This window comes from Talpa occidentalis, unplaced genomic scaffold (genome assembly GCF_014898055.3).
Source record: "Talpa occidentalis isolate TD23 unplaced genomic scaffold, MPIMG_talOcc4v2.1, whole genome shotgun sequence".
NCBI lineage: Eukaryota > Metazoa > Chordata > Mammalia > Eulipotyphla > Talpidae > Talpa > Talpa occidentalis.
In genome coordinates, this window is record NW_026555331.1 from 113,279,257 (window position 1) to 113,305,875 (window position 26,619).

A 26,619-nucleotide genomic window follows, 5' to 3' on the forward strand; every position below is an offset into this window, starting at 1 on the left:
TTTACATTAGTTTATCTGAAGAGGAAATCTTTCATAAGTAGCCTGCTTGCTCTTTTACCAGCAAAAATAATTATTCATTCTCTTTGATTATTAGATCTGAATTATCTCTCTTTTGAAACATGAGATTATCACAGGCAAATTATTTCAAATATTAATCATGAGTTTCTTTTCAATGGATATACAATTCATCAAGCACAATACACACTGCCTTTTCTTGCTAGTCAAGAAAGCAGATTTCTGTTGAGAAGTTTAAGGAAGAAAATTTATGTATTTGTGAATCTTCTAGGAAATATGGACCTAATTCTCTTGATTTCTCATGAATGGCCTGTCTTTACAGTATGCATATATAAAATAGAGTGAATTAATTTGATTATGGTATTAAGACATTATATGACTGTGTGAACCATTCAGTCCTCAGTTATTAGGATGAGAGAACCATTCTTTTATTTTTAGCTGAAAAAAAAAGTTCTACCTTGAGGGCTTTTTAACCTCTCTATCTCTATTTGAAGAATGATTCAATCATATATTGATCACTTGGCTCTTATTAGTATGTCAGGTAATACAATACTGAATGTTAGTATTTGGATTTTAAGCTCCTATATATTCTGATTCATCAAATTGCTTAATAATAAACGTTGTAAAAAACATTTGAGTAAAAAAAACCCCCCCCCCCAAAATATGTGTCCTTACATTCATTTTCTGTCCTAGGATATTAGATCCCAAAAGCCTTACAAAGAGATATATTTCCTTGGCTTCTTAATAGGTGCTACTCCAAAAAGTTTGAGTGACTTGTTAAGTATTACAGAACCATTTTCTCTATTACAGACTGCCTACTGTCTTGAACATATATATATTAATTAAATGCTTTGTAAATTTAATTTGATAATTATGGAAGCTTCCATGGCCATAAGGCTTGATGGAGCCCTGAAAATCTTCACATTAGTAAAGCTCACATGAAAGTGGACATTAGAATCACTTAGTGAGATGTTTGTGCTAAGAGCAATTATATTTGAATCCCTCTGGAGGGTGGAAAACCTGTAGTAAACAGAAAAATCGCCTCCAAGACTTTACATTCTAATTTTTGAACCTGTGAATTGATCACATGACAAAGGGGAATTACAGTTACAGCTGAGATTGATTTGTAATCAGTTGACCTGGGAATCTCCAGGTGGGGTCAATGCAATCTCAGTCTTCAAATACCGGGGCGGGAAGCTGCCCGCCAGACAGTAGTAGGGTGCTGCCTGTGGATGCTCCCCCCACCACCCGCCACTCAGAGTCTTAGGGCTGGAAGAAGGGGTCGCCAGGCAGGGAACGCGACAGCCTCTAGCAGCCAGAAAAGGGGAGAAAGTGGATTAGAACCTCTTGAGAGGATCTTCTAACAGCTTGAGATTCGTCCACCGAGATTCATTTTGGACTTCTATTCAAAAACCGTAAGTAAATAAATTTATGTTATTTTGAGTTTTTAAGTTTGTGGCAACTTGTTACAGTAGCAGTGGGGCATGAATACAGGCTGCAAGCTGGGATTGCAAACTGGGATTGTGTAGATAATGAGAAATGAGAAACAATGAGCTGGTAGAAGGGCTACTTAGAATCACTGGGTGATTTTTGAAGACTAATATTTGGCCCCCACCACCAGGAGGTCAGTTCCCATTTGTTGCCTTATAGAGGAAGACTGAGCTTAGCTCAAAATTGTAGAGACCATTGTTTCTTCCCAGCTGTGGGGGCTCCCATTTGGGACTCCTGCTGAGTGTTGGGGTGTGGGATTTTGGGATAGGGAATGTGGGAGAGTGTAGTCTGTTAAAATAAAAGAAACAAATGGACACCAGTCATAAAAATTCCTCTAGTAGACAAAGCCAGCCCAGGAATACACCTCACTTTGAGTGACCAACCTGACCTGGGTCATCTCTTGCCCCTCTTTGGGAAAAGTTTTCTGTCAATCATGGGTTCATAGGAAAGCAGCCCAAAGGACTGCAGTTTTCTTTTCTGAGGACACATTCTATTCCTGGGTTTCCAAATTGAAATTCTGTCACATCTTTTTTATTTAATCCCCATAACTCCATAAAACAGGAATCATTATTATTAGAAGCACAGATTTCTTTTAAGGAAATTGTCTAATTTTACCCAGTTACTAAGTGGTAGGTTTCACACAGGCTGGTTCCTATAGCACCAACATGTGAACTTAATTTCTTATATAGAAACTAGTTAGTCCTATTTTAAACATCATCATTACAAATTTTTAACTATTTTCTGACTTTCCTTTACATAAAAAGCAAGAAGTTCAAAATATGGCAGTAAGAATAAAAGCCTTCATGGCAGTAAACTTATTGGAAAGTTGATGAGGGCTAAGGATAAAGAACATTAATTCTTTCAGTATTTAAAAATGATGGAAAACTGGGCCTCTCCAGTGGCGCAGCGGTTGAGCGCTGGGTTGCGAAGCTGCCCGCGGCCTCTGCGGCGCCAGTTCGATCGCCAGTTCGATCCCCGGCTGCTCCCCGGCCACCAGAGGAGGGTCCCACATGGCGCGCAGATCTCTCCTGCCGCCCGCTGCTCCCCTCAGCAGTGTACTTCGGTCCTTCTGCCTGCTCTGCTCCCTGCTCTGGCTCTGGTGAATTCTCTCACCCTCCCGCGCTTCTGACTGTACCCAGTGCATGTATAAACAAAACACACAAAAAATAAATAAATAAAACATGCCTCTATTAAAAAAAAAAAAATGATGGAAAACTGAAACGTTTTAAAAGTATAGTTGTTACTAAGTTCAGCAATATTTATTGTTAATGGTAATATTTGTGCAAATGGTAATGCTACTATATTAAAGTAGAATTCATCTTAACTGATTTATTCTGAAATATTTTTTGTGTTATTTGTGAGAGGAGGCATATATTAACAGTTTCATTGTTGGTGATATAAATATCGCAAATGTTAATATTGAGGAGAAAATATCAGTTAACTGAGCATTTGATAGGTGGGTCATGAGTTTCCAGAACAATTCAATAAACTGTATTATGTTGTATGCATGCTATTTGCCTTTATGTAAAACTTACCTGTTTGCATCTCAGTAGTTCAATTTTTATTTTAAATTAACGACCATTCAAAGTCAACTGAAATGTCAATATACTTTGACATTTTGGTGACATACTTAGAAGAAATAAAAAGACACCAAAACAAAGCTGTAAAATCTAGTGGAAGATTTATTTATAAAACATTCAGACTTTAAGAGTCAGAAAGACAAAGATAAATAGCAAACCCAATTCCCTTGTGTTCAGGTACTTGCCATTTCTGTTCATCCACATTAAAGGCTATAATCCTAGTATATACTAAATCTTTCAAACTTTCAACCTTCTAGTCCTCTGAGCATTGTAATGAAAAGAGCACTGAACTAAAGACAAAACACTTGCTACTTGTGTGACACTGAGTATAAACCACTAAGCGACAGCAGTTTTTCGTGATCTATAAAATGACATTGCACCTGCCTCTATTGTCTCAAAATTGTTAAAAATCTAATGATGAGGCATGGGAAAGTCCTGTGAAAATAGTAAAAATGTAAATAATTATCCCATGCAGCAATCTATGCTCAATTTTTGACTGCAAAAGTTATTGAGCCCTGCATAACAAATCACCCCAAAACTTAGTGGCTTAAGTCAACAGTTACCACATAGTATTTTAGGACAGAACTCTTTTCACAGCTTAATGAAATCCAGTGTTTCAGGGTCTCATTCAGGCCACAGTCAAGGTATCTACTGTGGCTATAATCCTCTCAAGGTTCAGCTGGGGAAGGATTTAATTCCAACTCATTTGCATTGTTATTGATAGGATTCTGTTCCTTGTGGATTATTGGACTAAGGACTTAAGGTTCTAGCTGTTGATGGGATACTGTTCTTTGTTCCTTGGCACATGAACCCACATAATTTATTGTTTGTAATTGTTGGGGTAAATTCCCTTGAATTCTTGGGCTTTGTGAGATCTTCACAATATCTAAATTCCAAAAGCATTTGGCACACATCTCCAGCTTTTGTCCCATACTATCTCCAGCCTCTTGTAGTAGAAGTCCCTGAAAAAAAAACAGACAGAAGTGGAGCCATTTTAAAATAAGGTCAGGGTTGTTATGATGGAAAAAATTGTTTATTTTCTGCCAAAGATCTTTGGACTGGGCTAAACAATAAATGTTTCACAAATACCTTTTTTTGAGAATCCAGTAGGAGAATGGACATTCTGATCAAAATGCTAACAATTAAGTTAGTAACCAATTATGTATAGTAGCCAGGAAGAGTTTAAATGTATAAACAATAATTAACTCTTTGCTTTAACCACTGGCCTCTACTTCTTCCCATGAAACCACCAACTTTTACCCCTTCTTGGGCACATTTTAGGTTTCTCCTTGAAACTGTGTACCCTAAATTGTAACTTTTAATCTTAAGTAAATGGCCTTCATTTTGTTTTTAATTTTCAGGTCAATGAGGCCTATTTATTTACAAGAGTCTTAAAGGCAGGATTGGATCTTATACCTCATTGTATTCTCTGAGGTGGCAAAAGACAATAAAGATTACAAAATGAGAAATCTTTACATATTGGATTGAATTTAACCTTTGCATAAAAAATCGTCCCTTAAGTCTGCTGTATTTTGATCTCCTTTTTGCTAAAGGGCTTACTTGTAGCCACCAAAAATCAATATCAGTTCTGAAATAGTCTAATTTCAGGAATTGCTGCCAATTTTTTTTTTGTTTGTTTCTCAAAAGACATCTGTGGTCTGCTCTTAATGGCTTGATTCATTGAGAGCATGAACCTGCAGAAAATAATGGAACCGTTTGACCTCAACAGTAAGGTCCCAGATATTCTGGTGCCTGTGTACACCCAGGTCACACTTGAGTTCAAGGAGTATTTCTGTGGCTATATACTTCTTGTTATAAAAATGTTCTGGAGAAGCCTTAATTTTAAGGTAATATTTCCCATGAGAATATAGGTTTAATGAGGAATCTTTCATTTACATTAACTTATTAAAAAAACTTATTATATGGGTGATCACTTTTTAGTCATACAATTTGTGTATAAATAGACCTATATTGCAAAGAAATTAGTTAGCTAATAACTGGGATAAAGGAGTATCTAGGGACCTGTAAAATTACATTGGCATAGCAGAATCTCAGCCAAGATTTCTGGGTTTTAGGGGTATTTTTATGAATTCACCCCAACAATCTTAGCACTTTAATATTAAAAGCTAATGGACAATTGATGCTTTGCAGTTCAAAAGATTCCAAAGGTTTCATTGATCTTTACTAAAAAAACACATTGATAGCTTGATAATCTGTCAAAAGGGGATCAGTTTAGATTCAATTTCCTTTTAGTTCTCATTACTAAACTTAATCCAAAGACTTCAGGAGAGCATATTTTAGGGAATCTCACTACTAAATTCTTTACAAATCCCTTCTCTAACCTCCTCCACTCCCTACTTTTTACTTAACCTTTGCCATTTATTTTGGGCAGAATTTTGGAGTTCTGGACTGAATGTGGCCTCTCCTGAAGACTCGTCCCCATCAGTAGTCTCTATGTAGGAAATGGCCAATATAGAAATTTAATTTTTTGACTAAGCAAATGGGACTGAATCTATTTGTTTGGTGGTCCATGCCCAAAGCATTGTGGGGTTTCACTTGGCAGGCTCAGTGCTAAGTTATCCTCCCTATATTTCTTCCCCATGTTATATTACGAGAGTTCACTGCATTTATGCTTCATTGAAGGTGAAAGAGGAATTGGATACTGATGAGGCAATAAAATTGGGAAATAGGACTGAAGTCCAGTTCACATTGCTAATTTTTATATCATTAGTTACTCTCCTTTTATTCCTTTGATGACATATATTTGAGCATGACTGAGACTAGCATGGTTTTAAAGAATGGGGGAAAGCAGTGGAAAAAGTTTCCAGCTCTCAGGGAGCTTACATTCAGTAGGGAAATGGATCATAAGCAAATAATCAAGTGGACTAAAAGTATGCCAGATGGTGGTAAATACCATGACCAAAAAAAAAAAAAAAAAAAAAACCTTGTAAAGCAACAGAGTAACAGTTGGATGTGGGAGTGTGTGCTGTTATAGACTGGGCAGCATTTGACACAGTGACCCAAAGAAAGAGAATTTAATATGAACATTTGGGAAGGGAAAAGTTCTGAAAGTAATGAAGTATATAGTCACTAGGAAGAGGGAGGGTTTGTGTTTAAAGAACATCAAGGAAACAAGTAAGGATAAGAGAGAAGAGGAGGAAATGAAGTTGGAGGAGTAAAGGGTTGAGTATAGATAAGTTTGGGCCAGGAGGCTATTCTGAATTGCTTCTGAAGAAGGCAGTGAGGTTTTTTTGGTCTTATATTTAAAAATGATCTGCCTGCCACATGGCATAAACTTTAAGACAATAGGGATAGAAGAAAAGAGGCTATAATAACAAGGCAGCTGCAATAATAGTCACTTTTGAACCAAGATAGTAGCAATCAGGATGGAAGAATTAGATTGTTGATTTATCCCATGGTATAAAACAAGAGGATTGCTAATGGATTGAACATAGATATTGGAGAAAATCAAGAGTTAAGGATAACCCCAATACCACAATTGAAGATGAAAGTTGCTCTAATGTAGATGGTAAGCGGAGGAAGAAATGGATTGTAGGGATACGGGGCTTCAGTCTTATACATTTAATTAAGAATTATATTATTTAAGTGTAAATGTTAAACTGATCTTTGAATAGGAGTCCGATTATATGAATCATATAAATATAGATAAGAATAGATATCATCAGAATTTTGATAGTATTTAGAGTCAACAGCCTGGTTGAAATCATCTAAGAAGGTATATAAATGAAGAATTTCAAGGACTGAACTCTGGGGCATGCTAACATTTAGAGACAAAGTAGTTACGGTGGGCTCCATAAAATAGGGGAGATGATACAATGTGGGAAAGATTTATTGAAACTAATACTGAGATAGGTATTGTGATTCCATGATGAATAAACTAGTTTCTTTCCTTGAGGATTGTGGCATTTACTATTGCTTTAATATTATGTGGAGACTTGTATAGACTCTACTGTGGGGTCAGAGAGAACAAAGCTAATATCCTTGCTTTATACATCAAGATGCTTCAGAAAAGAGGTGACATTTGAGCTGGCAGAGAAACTCAAGATTATGTTTACCCTATGGATCAGGAGTGAAGAACATTCTTGGTGCAAGAAATAGCCTGTACAAAGGTGCAGAACTGAAATGTGTGTTGGTGAAATTGGAAGGAGGCAGCAGAGTCATAGACACAAACACAGACTGCAGAGTCACTGTGAACTGTCATCTGCCACCTAGGGATTGTGTCCCTTAGGACAACTTAATTACCTTCCATGACTCTGGTTTCTTATTTATAAATTATGCTATTATCTTCCCTGCATGATTGCAAAGAGGATTAGGTGTGAGTGTCTCTAGACGTCTCTCTGGGTTTATTTTATCGATACTGTCATTTCCAGATTTGCATTGAAAATCAAGACTGGAGGAATTGGATGTTTATTCTTTACTAGGAAGAATCTGAAAAATTTAAACCAGGAGTAAGATGATCAGACCTTTAATATATAAAAAAGAATTATATAAAAGAAAATATTAAAAAAAAATTAAGAAGTTGGTAAAAAGGAAAAAAAAATATTTATCACAGTTTTAAAGGAAGAATTAGAAGAAGGAGGAAGGAGGAGAAAAATGGTGGCAGGGAAAGAGAAGAAAGCCATAGTGTTAGAGCAAGTTCAGATCTTGAATACCAGGTTCCAGTTTTTCTGGTGCTTGTTTAACTCTCCTACTTTATCCAGATCAGGGTGTCCCTAGCCCCTACCTTTAATGTATCTGTCACATTAAGTATCCTTAGTGAGGTATGACGTCTACATAGTTCATGTGTGATAGATGTATACATATATTTACATGCCCCTAATTCATGCATTATCACTGTTGAGAAAGAATTGGTCTTCTTTAAATCCACATTGTTCATCCCACGAGCTTCTCTAATAGGAAGAAGTTGAGATGATCCTTAAGGTTATTTTGGAAAAAAACTGAAAATTGACTCCTAGATGTTGTTATCATTCTAAGCTACACAGAATTTCTAAGAAATTAACTGATTTATATATTCAGCAATACACTAAAATAATGTATTTGGCTTTCATGTGTAAATGATTACTGACAGTAATAGTTGCTAGGGACTCATCAGAATTACATTTTTCAGTGCTGGGCTCTCCTGCTCTAAGGCAAATAAATTGCCTGGAATTCTAGAGGGAGGGAGAGGGGGAAACGTCTTCCATATAGCATAAGGAATAAGTTTGGGCACATCCTCAGACAGCTAATCTATATGATCTTTTTGTTTAGAAAGTATAGATTTTTGGTCTATTAAGCAAATTATTGAATGTTAGGGAGAGGGGAGAAGAGAGGAGCACATGACAGAATTCCTGATATGTAATATTTATTTTTTTTTACATTTTTATTAGTTTTTAAATTTTTTTTACATCATTGTTCATCTTTAAGCAATATTTGCTTCCCCCCACCCCCTCACGTGTAGTCCCTAGAGAGTATCCGTCACCAATGCACTCATGCACCATCACCTCAGTCCCCTGTGCTCCTCCCTCCATCCCTCTGATGCCTCTCCCACCTCACCCCTGCAGTATGTCTCTGATTTATAATTGTCTATTTTTGCTTTGTTGTGTTTTGTACTGTTAATATTTTTTTACACTGAAGTCTTATTTGGTTCCCCTATATTCCTACTATAAGTGAAACCATCCGATATTTTTCTTTTTCCTTCTGGCTTATTTCACTGAGCATAATTCCTTCTCGCTCCACTCACGTTGCTGAAAATGGCACGAGTTTATCTTTTTGATGGTTGAATAATATTCCAGATGTGTGTATATATACCAGATCTTCTTGATCCAGGGCATTTGGGTTATTTGATCTTGGGCATTTGGGTTGTTTCCAGGTTTTACCTATTGTAATTAGTGCTGCAGTAAACAGGGGTACAAGTGGTCTTTTGAATAAATATTTTTGTGTCTTTGGGTAGATCCCTACCTCTCACCATGCACAGAAATCAACTCAAAATGGATAAGAGAACTGGACATAAGCCCTGAAACCATAATATATATACAAGAAAATATAGGTAAAATACTACAAGACATACATTGCAATCACATCTTTAAAGACTCATCACCCAAAGCAAAGATAGTCAAGGAAAAGATAAACCACCTGGATTACATCAAACTGAAAAGCTTCTGTACAGCAAAAGAGACATTAACCAAAACAGACAGACATCCCACTGACTGGGGGAAAAAAAATCTTTGCACTCCAGTCAATTGATAAGGGACTGATCACAAAGTTATACAAAGAACTCACATGACTCAACAAAAACAAAATAAACAATCCAGTCAAGAAATGGGCCAAAGAACTTTTTTTTTTATAAGTTTTTTTTTTTTTTAATAGAGGCTTATTTATTTATTTGATTGTTTGTTTTTGTTTATACATGCACTGGGTACAGTCAGAAGCGCGGGAGGGTGAGAGAATTCACCAGAGCCAGAGCGGGGAGCAGAGCAGGCAGAAGGACCGAAGTACACTGCTGAGGGGAGCAGCGGGCGGCAGGAAAGGTCTGTGTGCCATGTGGGACCCTCCTCTGGTGGCCAGGGAGCAGCCGGGGATCGAACCGGCACCGCAGAGGCTGCGGGCAGCTTCGCAACCCAGCGCTCAACCGCTGCACCACCGGGGAGGCCCTGGGCCAAAGAACTTAAAAGACATTTCTCCAAAGAGGAAAAGCAAATGGCCAACAGGCATATGAAAAAATGTTCAACATCTCTTATAATCAGGGAAATGCAAATCAAAACCACATTGAGATACCACCTTACACCAGTAAGAATGGCACATATCAAAACAACAACAACAAATGTTGGCGAGGATGTGGAGAAAAAGGAACTCTCCTATATTGCTGGTTGGAGTGCAAACTGGTCCAGCCACTATGGAAAGCTGTCTGGAGGTTCCTCAGTCTACTAAAAATGGAGCTACCATATGACCTTGCAATTCCACTCTTAGGGATCTACCCAAAGGATACTGTAATATTTAAACCAGAGGGGGTGGTACCCTCCGAGATTGAGAATTGGTCCTTGAACAATAGAGAATCTCTGAAATGAGAAGTTCTCAAAGGTAGTAGCTATTTGGGCCCCTGAGTAGACTATGTGTTCAGAACCCTAACTCAAGAAAAGGTCCCCTAACTGACAAGAGGAGTGCCCCATGGCTTGATGTGTAACTGACAAGAGGAGTGCAGAGAAACTATTTTCTAATCATCACTCAAGGCTGGGCAAGTCCACTCACACTACTACCAACATGAAAGGGGGGGTTTCCTCTTCAAACCTCTGTGCTTTGATGTTCTTTTTTGATCAATAGTGGAGAGTGAGATAAAAATGTATTGTTAATGGCTGTGCCAGCTATTGATGACTGGTAGCTAGAATCCAGTTTTGAATTTGTTGAAAATAAAGAAATGTGAAGACTCTGACATTCTGAATGTTGTGGTGCAGTTCATATACAAACTGATAATAATCAGTACTTCAGCTGAATCTGATGGCTAGAAAAATGAACTCATATTAAATGTTGATAGGATTTTTAAAAACATGAGCTCTTGAGATTGTGGCAGCACTAATTTGTTCTGTAGCCTGAAGGATAGTGAAATCAAACTTTTTGATGCTGGGTAACAATTAACTGTGGATATTGTGCAGGTGTCATACTGAATTTATTGCAGTTTTATTTCATTTGTGGACATCCATAAATCAGTATCCTCAGTGCAGATGAATGAGTTTTCATAGTTTATGCTCATGGCTGGAAATTCCAAGTGCTATTTTTTTCAAATTAATATTTACTGAGGTAAAGTTGGTTTACTGAGGTAAACTTGGTTTACATCATTATATCTTCAGTGGCTATAGGTTTAAACCTCTACAAATACCTACTGCCAGAATGATCCTCCAAGTACTGTTACTTAAAATACGTATTCCCAAAGGGATGACTAAAAGATCAGTGACTTAGCTGTATTTCTAGGATGAACAAAAGTATCTCTTTGGTTCAGTTACACAAATGTATATTGCATGCCTACTATATGTATTCAACATACTTAGCTCTGGGATCTAATTTAAAGAGCATGGTATTGAAATTTATAATATCTGGTTTGTTAATCTAGCCCAAATATTTACCAGATATCTATCAATAGTCATTCAACTTCATTTCCTATTTATGTTGTTGTAACAGTAATGCTTATCTTACAACAATAAGACAAGCAAAATAACATTTGGGAAAGCTTTCTAACTATGACTCATGCAAGATTTTCTGCTCAATTTTTAATGCGTAATTTTGTTATTTGTTCAGTCTATAAAATGAAGCAACATTATGCCCCCTACTAATCCCTTTAAATTCCATGATTCCCACAAAGGAATATACTTTCAAAATTCATGAAAGGATTATTTCTAATAACAATTTATTGAAGACCAATTTCTTTCCATACCAATCTGTTTAAGGTTCATCATTGCATATAGGTTCTATATAACTAAGAAATAATAAAGGTTGTGAATGCAGATATTAACAAATAACATAAAAAAATCACAAGCGTTCACAAATAAAATAGAATTGGCTATATTTTGCACTCTGGAAGGATAGGGATTTTGTGTATAATTTCTCAAAATAGCGAACTTTTGCTAAATCTTACTTACTGAATTAAATTGATGTGCAATTTCAAAATTAGTTTTCTGAACCAGTTTTTTTCAAACATTGCAGTTAGTGTGATTTAGCATCACATGTAGAGCTTATAAAAATGCAAGTTTCTGGGCCCAGTCCCCAGATTTTCAGATTGAGTGTCTGAATGAGGTCTGATAATTTGTATTTCTAGTAAACTCCCTGGCAATGCTGACATTGCTGTTCTGAGGACCACATTTTGAGAAACAATTCTCAAATACTAGTTTACTCAGTGATCTAAAATGAAATATGTAGGGATCATTTTGAAAACTTTTGAAATAGATTCTAGGACTTAATCTCAGACTCTATTTCTGTAGATATTGATTGGTACCAAGGCACCTGTGTATTTTAAAGATGCCCAAGATATATTAATAAACCAGTATTGAAAATGACTTCTCTATAGAGTGAAAAGACTTGTTGACTTTTTATTTTTTTTATTTTTTTTTATAGAGGCATGTTTTATTTATTTATTTGTTTGTTTGTTTTTGTTTATAAATGCACTGGGTACAGTCAGAAGCGCGGGAGGGTGAGAGAATTCACCAGAGCCAGAGCGGGGAGCAGAGCAGGCAGAAGGACTGAAGTACACTGCTGAGGGGAGCAGCGGGCGGCAGGAGAGGTCTGCACGCCATGTGGGACCCTCCTCTGGTGGCTGGGGAGCAGCCGGGGATCGAACTGGCGATTGAACTGGCGCCACAGAGGCCGCGGGCAGCTTCGCAACCCAGCGCTCAACCGCTGTGCCACCGGGGAGGCCCACTTGTTGACTTTTTTAATGAGTTCATTCAGGCTTATCTGAAGTTTAAAAATTCAGAATCTAGTAGTAAAAAAACTCTCAGATATAGAGGTAGAGAACAATAAATAGAGCTAGATTTTCATTAGAAAATGCTGTTTTATTTGATTTTGATTATATTTAAGACAGGTTTGCATTTATAGTTGTTTCTTTTTAAAAGATTATGATGCTGCTTTGTGTTTATGTGCTTCAAAACCAATAAACTAAGATTTCACCTATATGTTATGATCATGGGACTTTATAATAATTCATAGAATTCTGTTCTTACCTGTTTTAAATCTTATCAAGCAAAATTGCCACAGAAGGTATTTTGTTTATTCTAAATTTATCAAAGTTATCTGCCAAACAGTCATCTAAGACATGAGAAATGAGGCAGGTGATCTCTCAGATAAGAACATTTTGATGATGGATTATGCTCAGCTGCCTGTTAAAGAGAGCCACATTTAACCATTTATCATGGCCCTTGAAACCTTTACTGTTTATACTTCTCCACAGCAAAGGTCCCATCTATACACAAAGGTGATTTTGTTTCATAACCAATAGTTTTGCAAACTCCACAAGGCAACCTCAGCATCAAACTTTATCTTCTATAGTATATCTTTGGACAATAAAAATTCTAAACCAGGATTTAGCTATAAGCCCAGCAGAAAATAAAAGCAAAATCTCAGCTGGCTCTTCCATAACTATTGCAGTTATGTAATACAGAAATGAGTAAATGTTTATTTTGGTCACTACAGCAAGCAGGTGTGGCTTGAAGATAGGCCAGGATGAGCTAAATTAAGTAAAAGGTGGTGTTTTTACATAATTACTTTTCTGACCACCATGAAAATTTTTATTGCACATTTAAGATTAAAGGTTTTGTACAAATTGAAAACTAATCCAGGGAATTTTTATTTTCCAAATAAAGCCTATACATTTCTTAGTTTGGTTTTTCAATTCACTAGGAAGGATGAAGCTTGAAATGTTGACTATTTCTTTAGATATTCTTTTGCAGTCAGTCTTAAAATTTTCCAGCTCACCTCTAGATTCCCATTCCTTGCAAGGTCAATAATCTAAACTTGCCATGTCTTTGATATGAATGTGCTCAAGTCATATGAAAACACTGAGAAATCTGACCTCAGCAGCATTAGAAGGACTTAACTGGAAAGTAGTGTTTAAATGAATGTTTCCTTCATTATTATGTAGCAATAGTTTTGTTAAATTTACAAATACTCTTTCCAAAGGGTGTTACACTTCAGTACATACAACCATGCATTTATGGATCAGAAACACAGTAAGTGCTAAGACAGTCCAGACAAATAAAATCCTTATTTTCAAAGAACTTACATTCCAATGGATAAGATAAGGATACAAAAGGACAATTGGAATGTGATCATCAAATGTCAAAGTATGGGGCAAATGGTCTAGAGCTCAATGTAGGCTTCATGGGGACATCTCAAAAGATACAGGAATGATTCATGCCATCAAGATGAGGCAGGGAATTATGCAAATGAAGAAGAGGCTGATGAATGAGTATGGTGCATTTGGGTAACAGCAAGTTTTTTCATGAAGTCATTGGGTGATGGATAAATTGGATAGTAAGCATAGAGAGGCCAAATCATGAAGGGCCTCACCTGTCTTGTATAGTAAATATGGAAACACTTGTATTTATCTTTAAAAACTTGAATAATTTCTTCATGTGGTTGAAAGTGATTTGCCAACCTGTGCTGTCTCTTCCCAGCATTGCTTTTTTCTTTGCAGACACAGGGAGACAGAACACATATGTGTAAACGCTGCCCAAGTCACGTGTGTGAAAGTAACCACTGGGTGGCAGAACTCTACCACATTCAGTGGCCATTAACCAAATGCTGATGTCTGACTAACATCCTCCTCTGTATTCAAAGTTAGATTGGCTCCAGACTGATGCTTGGAGTATAAGTTTGTCCAGAAACTTTGTTGGATAACTGTACAGCAGAGGATAAGGCACTTGTGTGACTGTAGCCACCTGTAGTCACCAGCCTTGCTCCCTCTCACTCCAGTAGACATCACTTTTTGAATGAATGCAGCATGGAAATGTATCTTAATTTTTTTCTTTGATTAAAAATGCAATCAAAACTCATACATCAACTATACATACCATATTTCACATATAATTAGCTCATAACTAAAGTTAGCAGTGTGCAAAAATAAAACATCAATCTAATTTTCCTATTTCTAACATAGAATAAATTCTTTGCCATATGGCCCATCAATGCAGCAGAAACCATGGGGCCTAATAGTGTTTTGTTAGCAAACTCTTGTAATTCACTTAGGTTTTCTTTTTTTATAAGGTAGTAGCTAGATTGTTGTGTGTTTTGGGTTATACGTTCAGAAGATATATATAACTGGATTGTTGATGTTCCTAGTTTGAAGAAAATGCAAAGTTCAAGAATTTTACAGTAATTTTTGATTTGCCAATTTATAGTGGGAAAGTATTTAAAGCAGCTTGGTAATATTACATACATCAGTGTTTCACCAATGAAAGGTAAACATAGGTCTAAACTTAAGCAGCCTCTCTGTTTAGACCACAATCAGTCATGGGTGGACTGCTTATTCTTTTAGTTAATGGTACATTGATTCACTTAATTCATTCATTAAATACATTCATCAAATTGTAAATATGATTAATTGTTCCATGAGCCTGTTCCTTTGGTGATATAATCATGATGTATCCTGGTTTTATATTAACTGATCAATGTGGAGGTACTTAATACCCTGAAGAGGTAAATAATATTCTACTGCTCTAGGTGATAGTCAAGAGCTTTAGATATAAATGCTAGAAATTCTGCATAGGCCTGAGACTTTCAAATAAGTAAGAAGCATATTTTACTATTTCTAATTCAGGTTTTTCTTTAACCATAAATTCTATAAAACTACTCTAACTGGACTTTTGTGCATATAGAGAATTTTGGATCCCCAAATCAGTTAATTTGTAGTATCCTTTTGAGATATACATGTGTACGTGTGGGTATGCACACACAGACTCACACATTGCACCCACTTTCTTTTCGTTTTTTTTTTTTAATGAGTCTAACATTGATTTTCAACTTTATGTTTTAAGAGGTATAGGTCTCCTCTTCCAGGTGTTGTTACCACACGCTACCCACCACATCATCCATTGAAATCCCTCCCTCCTTTGTTCTCTCTCTCTCTCTGCTCCCCTCTGATAGCTTCAGTTCTGGAGTGCAACTCATATGTGGGATATAGAGAACCGAAATATAAGGTCAGATAGCATCATTTTTAAACAGTAATACAAGTTTCTTTTTGACCAATCAGAAAATAATGAGGGCTTTCAAATTACACATAAATAGATTGCATCATTGAAAACTAAAACTTTGAGGGAACTTATTTATTCTGTTCTATTGCCTCAAACCCTGTTTGCAGGGAATCATCATGTCTTGTTGGAAATAATTTTTTTTTGGTACAAATTTTTTAATTTTTTTTCAATGAAATACCCTTCTTTTATATCCTCGCTAATTTTTGACAGAATATGATTTCTCCCTTCAGGTGTGGTCACCATGGCTCTTGTTGCAACTAGTTACACAAGGCTTAGGTTTCTCTCCCTTTAGGAAAGAGCTAATCAAGGTGAAATTGTGGAGCTACAGTTCTGATATTCTCCCGTCACCTTTTCCTTTGTTCCCCTTCATCGTTTTTCTTTTCCCTCCCACCCCTTTTCCTTTGCTTTCTATAATCAAGATTAAAAATTTAGCTACTGGATTTGGAAAAATGTATCTCTCATTTTTTCTATTTTCCTATTACCAAGAATAGATATAATATGCTGAAAGCTTCATGCGTTACTACCAACCAAACTAGGCATTTAAAACTTACTTAAATTAGTGCTATGTGAAAAGCAAAACTCACTGAAGTCATAAAATAACAGAGTTTCTATAGGCTAGAGTTTTGGTCTTTTAATAAACCTGAAGTCTATATGATTTCACTAATGATTTGGTTCTAGTCAATAGTGAACTGTTAAGTCACTTACCACACAGGAAGTTACATAAAGTAACCTTTCCTCATCTTAGGGAAGATGAAGACACATTTGTGGCTGTATCCAACTGACCTTAAAGTGAAGTGTAATGCAGAATCTTTTGCAGAGGCCCTGTTGAAAATTTCTCCATAATGCTTTGGGAAAATGGAAGCTACACACTACATTTTTCTACATAAACCAGCATAAACCACAACAGTGAATGCCTCTAAGTTGCTCTGGAGATAGAATTTTGAATAGAAACTTTTAAATTTTAGGTTGTTATCAATAGGTTGTATCAACTATTCTCCATTTAACATTCCTGATAAGTACATCTGGGTTTCATATCTTTCTACCTATTGACAAGGTCATGTAAAATGTTTTTGTCTTCAAATAGAACTTCATCCTATTTTTTAAAGATTTATTTTGTTTATGCATACAAGAACTGGGGTATAGGCCAGAGGTGTTGGGGGCAGGGGGAGGTTAGAGGATTCACCAGAGACGAAGTGGAGCAGGACAGGTGGATCTACTGAAATACACTGCTGAGAGGAATATTGGGCGATACGGGAGAGATCTGAACCATGTGGGTTGCTCTCTGGCCTGGTATTAAACTTGAGCCACAGTGGCTGATGAAAGCTTGATAGTGCTGAGACTTTAACCCCTGCACCACCAGGGAGGCCCAGGTAGGCAAGAATTTTTTAAATAATACTGACTTCATTTTATTTTAAAGATAGTTGGATATCTACACAAATGTTTCTGTAATCCCTAAGATAATCAAGGGTGTAGCAGAACTTTCTATTCTTAATTGTGATGTATGTGTATATATATTTTTGGAAAGATATTTATATAATACTTTTTAATCCTGAATATATATATATATATATAATATAGAAAGAATGATGTCATGAAATCAACCACTCAGGTTTAAAATATTGTCAGCTCAGGCCTCCCATGTTTCTTTAGATGTGATTTATTTTAAACCAAAACTGAGACATTTTATAATTTTATCTATAAATATTTGCTATGTGTCCCTAAACTGTTTAATTAGACACAGTATAATTAACACACCCCAAAATGGAAAGTCATTATTTAATTTTTTCAAATATATGGCCATTGTTGAAAATTTTCTGAATGTTTTGTAAATGCTTCTTAGTTTTATTTGTCCAGAGGTATCATATAAGGTCTACATATTCAATTGGTTTGGTTTCCTGAATATTTTTTTATATAGTTTGGTGAATAAAGCTGAGTTTCTCATGACCTGTTTTTTTACTGATACATTATTTATGTCACTTCATGTATTACACTGTCCGCAGTATATCTTAAAAATGAGTGATAGAGCCAGAAGTTGGCTTAGATTTGTGTGTGAATATTTTTGGCAAAGGTACTTAATATGTAATATTTTCTTATAAGCCTGTTATGCCTATTTATATAATTTTATATAACTTTAGGTGTCATTAATGGCTTAGACCCCTTATTTCCATTAGGGTTGTAAAATGAAGTTAATTCTGTCTTTCCTTTCTTAGTAGCAAGAATACTTCTACCAAGAGGAAACTTGTTTAATATGTGATCAATATGTGGTCACCCCCCAAAATGGATAGATGCTTGATAGTTTCCCCTTATTGATTAGTTTTAAAAATATCATCTGCCAATGGTGGCCAACCCTCTAGTGGTTATTGTGAGTTCATGTATTTGAACATACTTGCTATGCTTCAGTTCTTTCATGTTTTTGTCTGTAAAAGCCTTAATCTTTCCCATTCTGGTATAATGGGAATGCTCTATGTTGACTTACACCTTGAGCAGTTTGAGATGCTTCTTGTCTTTACTAGCTTCTTGCTTTCTGTGCTTATAAAGGTTTCCAGAAAATATCTTGTCCATTTCTTGCCCTAAATCCTGAAGCACTCTTGCCCCAAAGAAAACAAATTGCTTTCAGGGGAAAATAATATTTAGAGATCATTAAAAATCACAATCTGGACATGAAAGGTGATTATTAGTACTGGTTGTTCATTGTTTCTAGACGTTTTCAGTGAAAAGAGCTTGGGTTTTTTTTTTTTTTGAAAAAAAAAAAGAGCTAAGAATTTATACTAGTGTTTCCATTTTTATATAGATTTGCAGGTTTATTTTACTTCATTAATTTATATCTCCAAGAAATGTAATCCTGAATTTCAAAAATCCTAACAATCAATTTTTTTCCACAATCTACACTAATTTTCACATTTGAAAATTCCACTGGGGTGTATAAATTGCTGTGTTTTAATAAAATTTGGAATAGTTGTCTGTGATTATACAATCCTCTTAATGCACAGTTAGGTTTCTTAATTTCATTGCAAACCTAAAAGCTTTTGATCATCACTTTGAAATTTTTGTTTTACAATTACATAAAATATTTAGAGTTCCACATGAAAGTCTAAATGTGTATTGTAGAGAAGTCTAACTTTGTTACTATCTACTGCACTCTATTCCTTCCCTAAGTAAAAAATGATTTAACCTTCAATTATAATGAAGTATATATGTATATATACATATGTATACACGCATCTATCTTTCTTAACATAGCCAATTTTGCTTTTTTCCCCCCCACATAAAGATGTATCTTTGAGATCATTAAATAACGAAGTAGACATTCCTTGTTTTTTTTTTTTTAATAGCTGTATAGTGCTCTGTATAGTGAACATGTAGCTCAATTCAACCAGACTCCTATTTTCAACATTTATGAAGATCTGCGTGCATATACCTCTTTAAAATTTTACCAGGCATATATTTGGGCTTGATTAGTAGAAGTACAAGTGCAAGGTCAGTGGAAAATTCTGAGCATAATTTGGTTAAATATTGCCTCATCAAACAAATTTAGTTTTAATTTGTATTCAGTTAGATGAATCAGGTTGAGCATCTTGTATGGTTATGGGAAATCTGCCTGTGAACATCTATTCTTATACCTTGCCAGTTTTCTTGTTTTTAGAAGTACATTCTGGTGACATTAGTATTTTGTCTATATTGACATTGGATGTATATTTTCTGTGTCATTATTTTTTATTTAATATATAACTGGTATTTTTTGTCATGAAATGCATTCTTATATAATCTGTTTTATATAATCTTACAGACTTTGTTTGTGCACCTGAGTTTGAATCATAATTAGGGACCTTTACCCAACATGAAAGTTGTAAAGAATTTATCCATGGTTTAGTTTAGTTTAGCATTGATGTGATTTTACTTTTAATTATTTAAATTTCTTAGTATTTGGAAATTATCCTAGAAAGTGGTATAAGGAATGAGATTTTTCTTTTCATGACTACAATGATAGTAATTACATCTTTGTGTACTAAATTTGTACACTAGTTAGAGCAATTTATGAGCTTTTTTCAGCTTTGAGATATAATTGACAAAATTGTATAGTTAAAATATGCAACATGATGACTCGATATACATACATGTTATGAAATGATTCCCCCATCTAGTTTACTACCACGTATATCACCTCACCATGTGTGTATCTGATGTTTATGCATTTTTAATTATGGTGGATTTATAGTGTTTCTTAATATATGTAGTGGAGTTATTTCTTTGATTTTTAAGGGGAAGTTTAGATTTTCTGGGATATTTGTGCTTAATTACTTTTGTTCTCGACTTACCTATTTTTATCAATATTTTTATTGCGATTAAAATTGACTCGAGAAGAAAGATATTTCGTCCTATCCAAGATCATGGTATATTTTTTTAAAGCTATTTTCTCAATTTAACATTTTGTCAGGAAGATACATAGTTGAATTTTTAGAATTTGTAACTGGTTCAGTATTTTCCACTCCAAATCCTAGCTACTTTTAACATGATGAAATCTTTAAGGGAAATGTCTATAGTTTAAGGTGTTAAGTTCTTGCAGTTTCTTTTAGTTAGTACACCTAGGATTTCAGAACTGGGTCACTGATTAAAAGTAGAGGGAGAATTTAGTGAAGGAAGCCAGTTAATCATCTTTCCCTCCATATGCTTATCTGTAAAAAGAGGTTTTGTGGAAAGGTTGCATGGATCATTTATGAGTAAACGCAGTGGCAAATGAAAACCAACTTAATCAAATAAGGTGTTTCGTAACAGAAGGTTTAGAATTAGAAAATACTGGGTTGGCTGGTGATCATCCAACTTTAGTTGGCCAGGAAGTCATCAAGGCTCAAGTTCCACCTAGCTTTGTGTTCCACCAACTTTAAGGTTCATCTTTTGTTCTTATGTTTGTATGTTGTGGCTGCAAGATGGCTGGATTACATGATGTCTAAATCCTTCTTAAATTACCATGCGTAAATTTTTTTTCTTGGGCTGCCCCTGGTGGCACAGCGGTTGAGCGCTGGGCTGCGAAGCTGCCCGCAGCCCCTGCAGCACCGGTTCGATCCCCGGCTGCTGGTGAGGGTCCCACATGGCGTGCAGACCTCTCCTGCCACCCGCTGCTCCCCTCAGCAGTGTACTTCGGTCCTTCTGCCTGTTCTGTTCCCTGCCCTGGATCTGGTGAATTCTCTCACCCTCCCGTGCTTCTGACTGTACCCAGTGCTTGTAAAAAAAAAAAAAAGTAGTATTAAAAAATTTTTTTTTCTTCCTCTCTTCTCCACTGTTCTTTACTCATTTTTAAAAGGTGTTCCCTAAAAAGAGCACAAGTTTTTAAATGCATTGGGTTTACAAACTGTTCAAAAAACTTTCAGCATTTTTAAATGTGGGAAGTATGAGAAGAAAGAGTTGGGGGGCAGGAAGAACACTGTGCACACGAATGAAAAGTGGAAAAAACAAAAAAAAATTCAAATATCAACTAGAACAGACTGCATTTGTTCTCCAGTCACAGATACTGCTGAGTTTGCTATTTTAAAAGAGGTCCAGATTATGTAAATGATTGTTAAAAGGCATGTGAAAAACTGCTTTGGAATCATCCCAGTGAACTAAAAGTTTCCACCTACTTTTTGATATCAACTTTAATGAGGTACAGTCTAAATATAGTAAACTGCCTCTTTTGAAGTATACTGTTTTGGTTTTGACGACTGTGCACACCTGTGTAACAGCTACCCTACTCAGGATTAAGATCAGTTCCATCATTGCAAGAAGTTTCCAGATTTCCCTTTATTGTCTGCTTCTCCCAACCCAGGAAACTGCTTCCTGTCACTATAGGTTAATTCATGCTTTTCTTTGGATTTTACAGAAAAGGTATAATATGGTACACATTATTCTGTATCTTTTTTTTTTTTAAACTCAGCTGCATGATAAGCTATAACCCTGTTTTATCAGTTCTTAATCATTTTGTTATTTCACTGTACAAAATTCACCGTTGGTTTAATCTATTCATGTGCTGATGGAGACTGGGACATGTTTTCTTTCTTGGGCAAAATGAGTATGATTGTCATGTCAAGTGGTGATTGCTCATTTCACTTTATTATGCTGCTAAACTTTTTCTCAAAGTGGCAGAACACATTTTTATACCTACCAACAATAAATGAAAGTACAAACTTTCCTGTATTCTCACAAAGGCAGAGCATTGACAATCTTTGCAATTGTAGTTATTTCATGAGCAAGTTAGTGGTTACCAGAGGGGCAGGGGTACTAGGGAAGAGGAAAGGTTGGTAAGTAAATCAGGCAAAAGGTGTGAATTATGTACTGAAGGATAGATTTGGACTTGCTGGTGAATTTATTTATTTATTTTAAGACTTATTTATTTATACAAGCACTAGGTACAGTCAGAAGCGTGGGAGGGTGAGAGAATTCACCAGAGCCAGAGCAGGGAGCAGAACAGGCAGAAGGACCAAAGTACACTGCTGAGGGGAGCAGCGGGCAGCAGGAGAGGTCTGTGCGCCATGTGGGACCCTTGCCGGCGGCCGGGGATCGAACCGGTGCTGCAGAGGCTGCGGGCAGCTTCACAGCCCAGCGCTCGGCCAGGGGAGGCCCTGCTGGTGAATTTAATGTAGCATATATAGACAATGACTTATTATGAAAGTTAAACAATGTATTATTACAGCGTTATATCAATTAAAAAAACAAAAACAACATGGCATGTAGGTATGATACACACCCGTACACACACACACCCTGGAATACTATTCAGCTATTGAAAAAAATGAAATCCTGGTATTGCAACAATAGAGAGTATTAAGCTTAGTGAACTAAGCCAGATGGAGAAAGATCGATACCATATGTGGTATAAAAAGAAACAAAATGAATTAAATAAACTAAAAATAAACAATTAGACAGTCTAAATTAGTAGTTAATAGAAGGAAAGAGGGGGAAAGAGATGGTAAAGTACAGGTAAAGGGGTCAATTGCATAAAGGATAGATTTGGACTTTTTTTTTTTTTTAGCAAATGTAGTGGAGTAGATGTCGATGTTCAGTTAAAATTGTGTCTGTCTGAAACATTTATAATGCAATGATACGTCAACAAAATTCTAAAAATTGGATATCTGATGTGTTACAAAAACAAGAAACTCAAAATTCTATCTTGTCTTTTCAAGAATAAGTTCCTCTAGTCTCAGCCTGCAGAACCAAGCTGCTTGGGTTTCACCCAGGCATGAGTAATTTAGCTGTGAGCCTGAGATTGAGGCATAATTTTTAACTTAGATTTGGGGTCTCAGCCCTTCATTTCTCTTGCTGCCAGGATTTCTTTAAATTTCCAGCTCTTCTGCCAGCCCTGAACTTCGTTCTCTGATATCTTGAGTTGCTAAGGCTGAGGATTTCCATTCCTTTCCTTCCCCCACAGCTGCAGTAACTGACGACCCCCATTTATTCTTGACCATTTGATCTCGAACATTTATATATTTACCTATTTTCTTGAACTGTTCATTTTACTCAATTTAAGAGTTTATAACTTCTCTAACTTCTGTAAGTTAAAGCATTTTCTAGTGACTTTAAATAAACATTGGGTGCACATTTCCAGAAAATGTGTCTATAATTAGGTTTGAAAACAGTGCTCAAAATTATGTAAACTTATAATGAATATAACTGAAAGTGTTCATTTAAAAAACTAAACCAAGTTCTGGGGTCTGTGAAGTTTAGAAAGAAGCTACTTTACTTTGAGGCCAAAGCAAAAGTTAATAGTGTTACTTCTCTATTTCCTTTTCTTCTGCTTTCTTCTACTTCCCGAGGCTCCCAGTGGAGGAGATTCTATCACTTTCTGTCCTCACTACAACTCATATTCGTCTGACTTGCCTCCTTGAATTTTTCTTATTTCCAAGTTTATTTACTTCCACTCCACTTTGATGAGAATCCAATTCTCCAATGCAGTTCGTCTCTGGTAAATATTTAGAAGCCAAGTTTCTTCACATTCCCGGAGGCATTTTCATTTTTAGAAGTAAGATGTTCTCAATTAGGAACTTGATATATTAAATATTCAGACGATAAAACAGAATATATTCAAACATTCACTTCAGAAAATTCATTTTGGTAGAGGGCAAACTTACATGTAGACCTTAAATAGATATGTTCTAATTTTCACCTGTTCTTAATTCCTACCTGTTCAATATATTCATTCAAATCGAGAGATACGTTAAAAGCTTATGTGTTTGGTTTCTATCTCTGAGTGATTGACTTCAAGTAGCAGCCTGTGGCAATGACTCTCTGGACTTGCGGGTATAGAAAGCAGGTAGGGGCAATAGTAGTGAAAGGTTTTTCTTTTTTATTAATTTGTAAAAGATGGACTGACTTCGGAATTGTCTATTCAGCTGCTTTTCTCCCTGCCTCCCATCCCTTTCTTTTGAGGCTCTGAGTGGATGAATTAATCCTTACTTAAAATATGAATGTTGCCATCTTCATTTATATTTGCTCATGTCTAACATTTTTTTAACGTTTAATTTGACCCTTAATATTTTTACACTCAAAAAAAATATTTTCACTCTCAACAACCTCACTGTACAACTAAGCCAGTATACCACAGTGCTGTGTGCTAGAGTATATTCTCCCTTTATCTCTTACAATTCATAACTTAAGCCTTAATTATTTTTGCTTTTAAGATACATTCTAGATGATATTTTATCATTGTTAGTTGCCATTTCTAATCAAGTTAGCAGTTTTTTTTTTTTTCCTCTAAGGTGTCATGAAATTTTATACTCTTTGGTTCTGAGCAGCCATTCTAATTCTCCCGCTGCTCTTAGTGTTCCAGTTTCTTTTGTTTGTTGGTTTCCTACTTGATGCCATTGGCAAGCGCTACCTACTAAGCTCTACTTCCTTTGTCATACAAGAGTTTAGTGTCAAATGTGTGATTCTTCTGCTAGTCATGAATCATTTTTTCATAACCTGAAGATTTTTTTCATATCCTAAATCCCTTTCTCACCATATATGATGTTACATGATAACACCACGTTGCTGAAGTTCCAGTGAATTACAAAGCAATTTCACCAATAGTAACAGAATGTGTCAGTCACTTTTTTACACACTTAATATGTTGCTTATTTAATCACGAGTAATGGAATGGCAACTGTAATTCTTATATAATAGAAACCTAAGCAAGAGGAGCTAGTGAGTTGATGTAGTTCACAAAAATATATGTTGAGAGAATGAGACTGAACCTTCACTTCTGCCATGGAACTCTGGACTTTAGCTCTTAGATTACCTAGCGTATGTGAAGTTGATTGCGCTAGAGAACTACCCAGAGACGGATTAGTGTTACCACCATTTATAGTAGAGGAAGAAGCTACAAAGTGAAGTTAACATTTCTTTATCATGTGACTAAAGCAGTTCAAACAACCTCAGACTGTGATTTACTAATAACTTTTGGGAAAGCTTCTTATTACCAAGAATTCATGTTGCTTCTCTCTAAATATTCTACCGGAGACAAGATAGACAATATCATCATCAAACTGAGATCATCTCCATTTAAATCTTGGAAGCAAAAACATTTAAAGAGTACAGAAAGAAAGTTAGAAACATAACAAATGCATTTATTAGGAACTGAACACAAATCCTACAGCAAATAATGTTCTCCCATGTTAGAGAAACTGCTTCAAAGCCTGCCAGTAATAATCACTGGAAAAAAAATACAGCATTGCACAAAGCTTAGTTGTCTGTTTGGGCTAAATATATTTGACTCTTTGAGAGTGAAGCCTTGCATCAAGCAAGTAGAGCATTCAGCCCCTATGTTGCTTTTCTGAAAAATGTGATGTTCAGCCCAGAAGCTTTATGGTTGGAAATCCTTCATTAGTTAAGGATATTTTCTCCAGTATAAATATGTGCACTCCTTGGAGGGAAAAAATATTAAGTCTCACTCATTTTTCAGGCTCTTGTGAAATTAGTTAATTCAGTCCAATTGCTGGCAACTGAGAGATGTCTAGATAAGACAGAGGGAGAGACAGCGAAACACACTGAAAAGATACAGATTTTATGATCAGAAGATGACTTGAATCCACATTTATCACTTAAGAGCTTGATAATCATGAAGAAATGATCAAAATTCAGTTTTCTTATCTGTGAAATGAGTATGATGCTTAACGCAGGAATTTATTGTCATGATTGCGTTAAGATAGGGTATATAAAATCTGGCAAATACTTATGTAGAATTTGGGTCATAGAGGGTAGGCTATCGGGTCACTTCAGACTCCAGAGGATTGAATTGAGTAGAAAATAAGGAAGTGGAAGGAAAATTAAATCAGGAGAAGTTTGGAAGGAAGTTCCAGGCACCCCAAACCAAATTCAGCTATTACTTGAACTTGATATTCTCCCCACCCCAAAGTATTCTCACTCTTGCTCGTAACAATTCCTTTTTTCCTTTGTACAACTTTTTAATTTTTTTTGTCTAAATTGTGTTTGAGATAAAATGGGTTTACATCTTTGTATCTACTCCAGCAATTATAGACTCAAACCTCTACAGATGTATACTTTCTCACCCAATTTAAAAAATACTGTAGTTTGGACAGGATTCCCATAAAATAATCCTCTAAAGTTAATGTCCTCATTAATCACATTGCTAATAGATTGTTATAGACAGACAGGCTAGATCCTATTCTGAAGTTACTTTCTCATAACTGGTTAGTTTAGATACAATGCAGGGATGTGAAAGGAAAACAATACTTTGTTTCTGTCTCCTTCTCTCAATCTACTTTATGTAAAAGTATACTAAGTAAAATAACTTAATGGAATCTTAAACTCTGGGAATGTTTGATGGCTATGTA

The 26,619-nt window shown here is 35.7% G+C and overlaps 1 long non-coding RNA gene across 2 annotated transcripts in view; it reads left to right on the forward strand.

Annotated features, from left to right (window-relative positions):
- LOC129145334 (uncharacterized) overlaps nucleotides 1–26,619 on the forward strand; it is a 443,968-nt gene that overhangs the window by 293,800 nt on the left and 123,549 nt on the right. Inside the window, exon 1 of one of the 2 annotated variants that reach the window (XR_008550798.1) lies at nucleotides 1,244–1,430. The exons of the other annotated variant lie outside the window; for it this stretch is intronic. This is a non-coding gene — a long non-coding RNA (uncharacterized LOC129145334). Of the gene's footprint in view, nucleotides 1–1,243; nucleotides 1,431–26,619 lie in introns of those variants that run through there. 2 annotated transcript variants of the gene reach the window in all.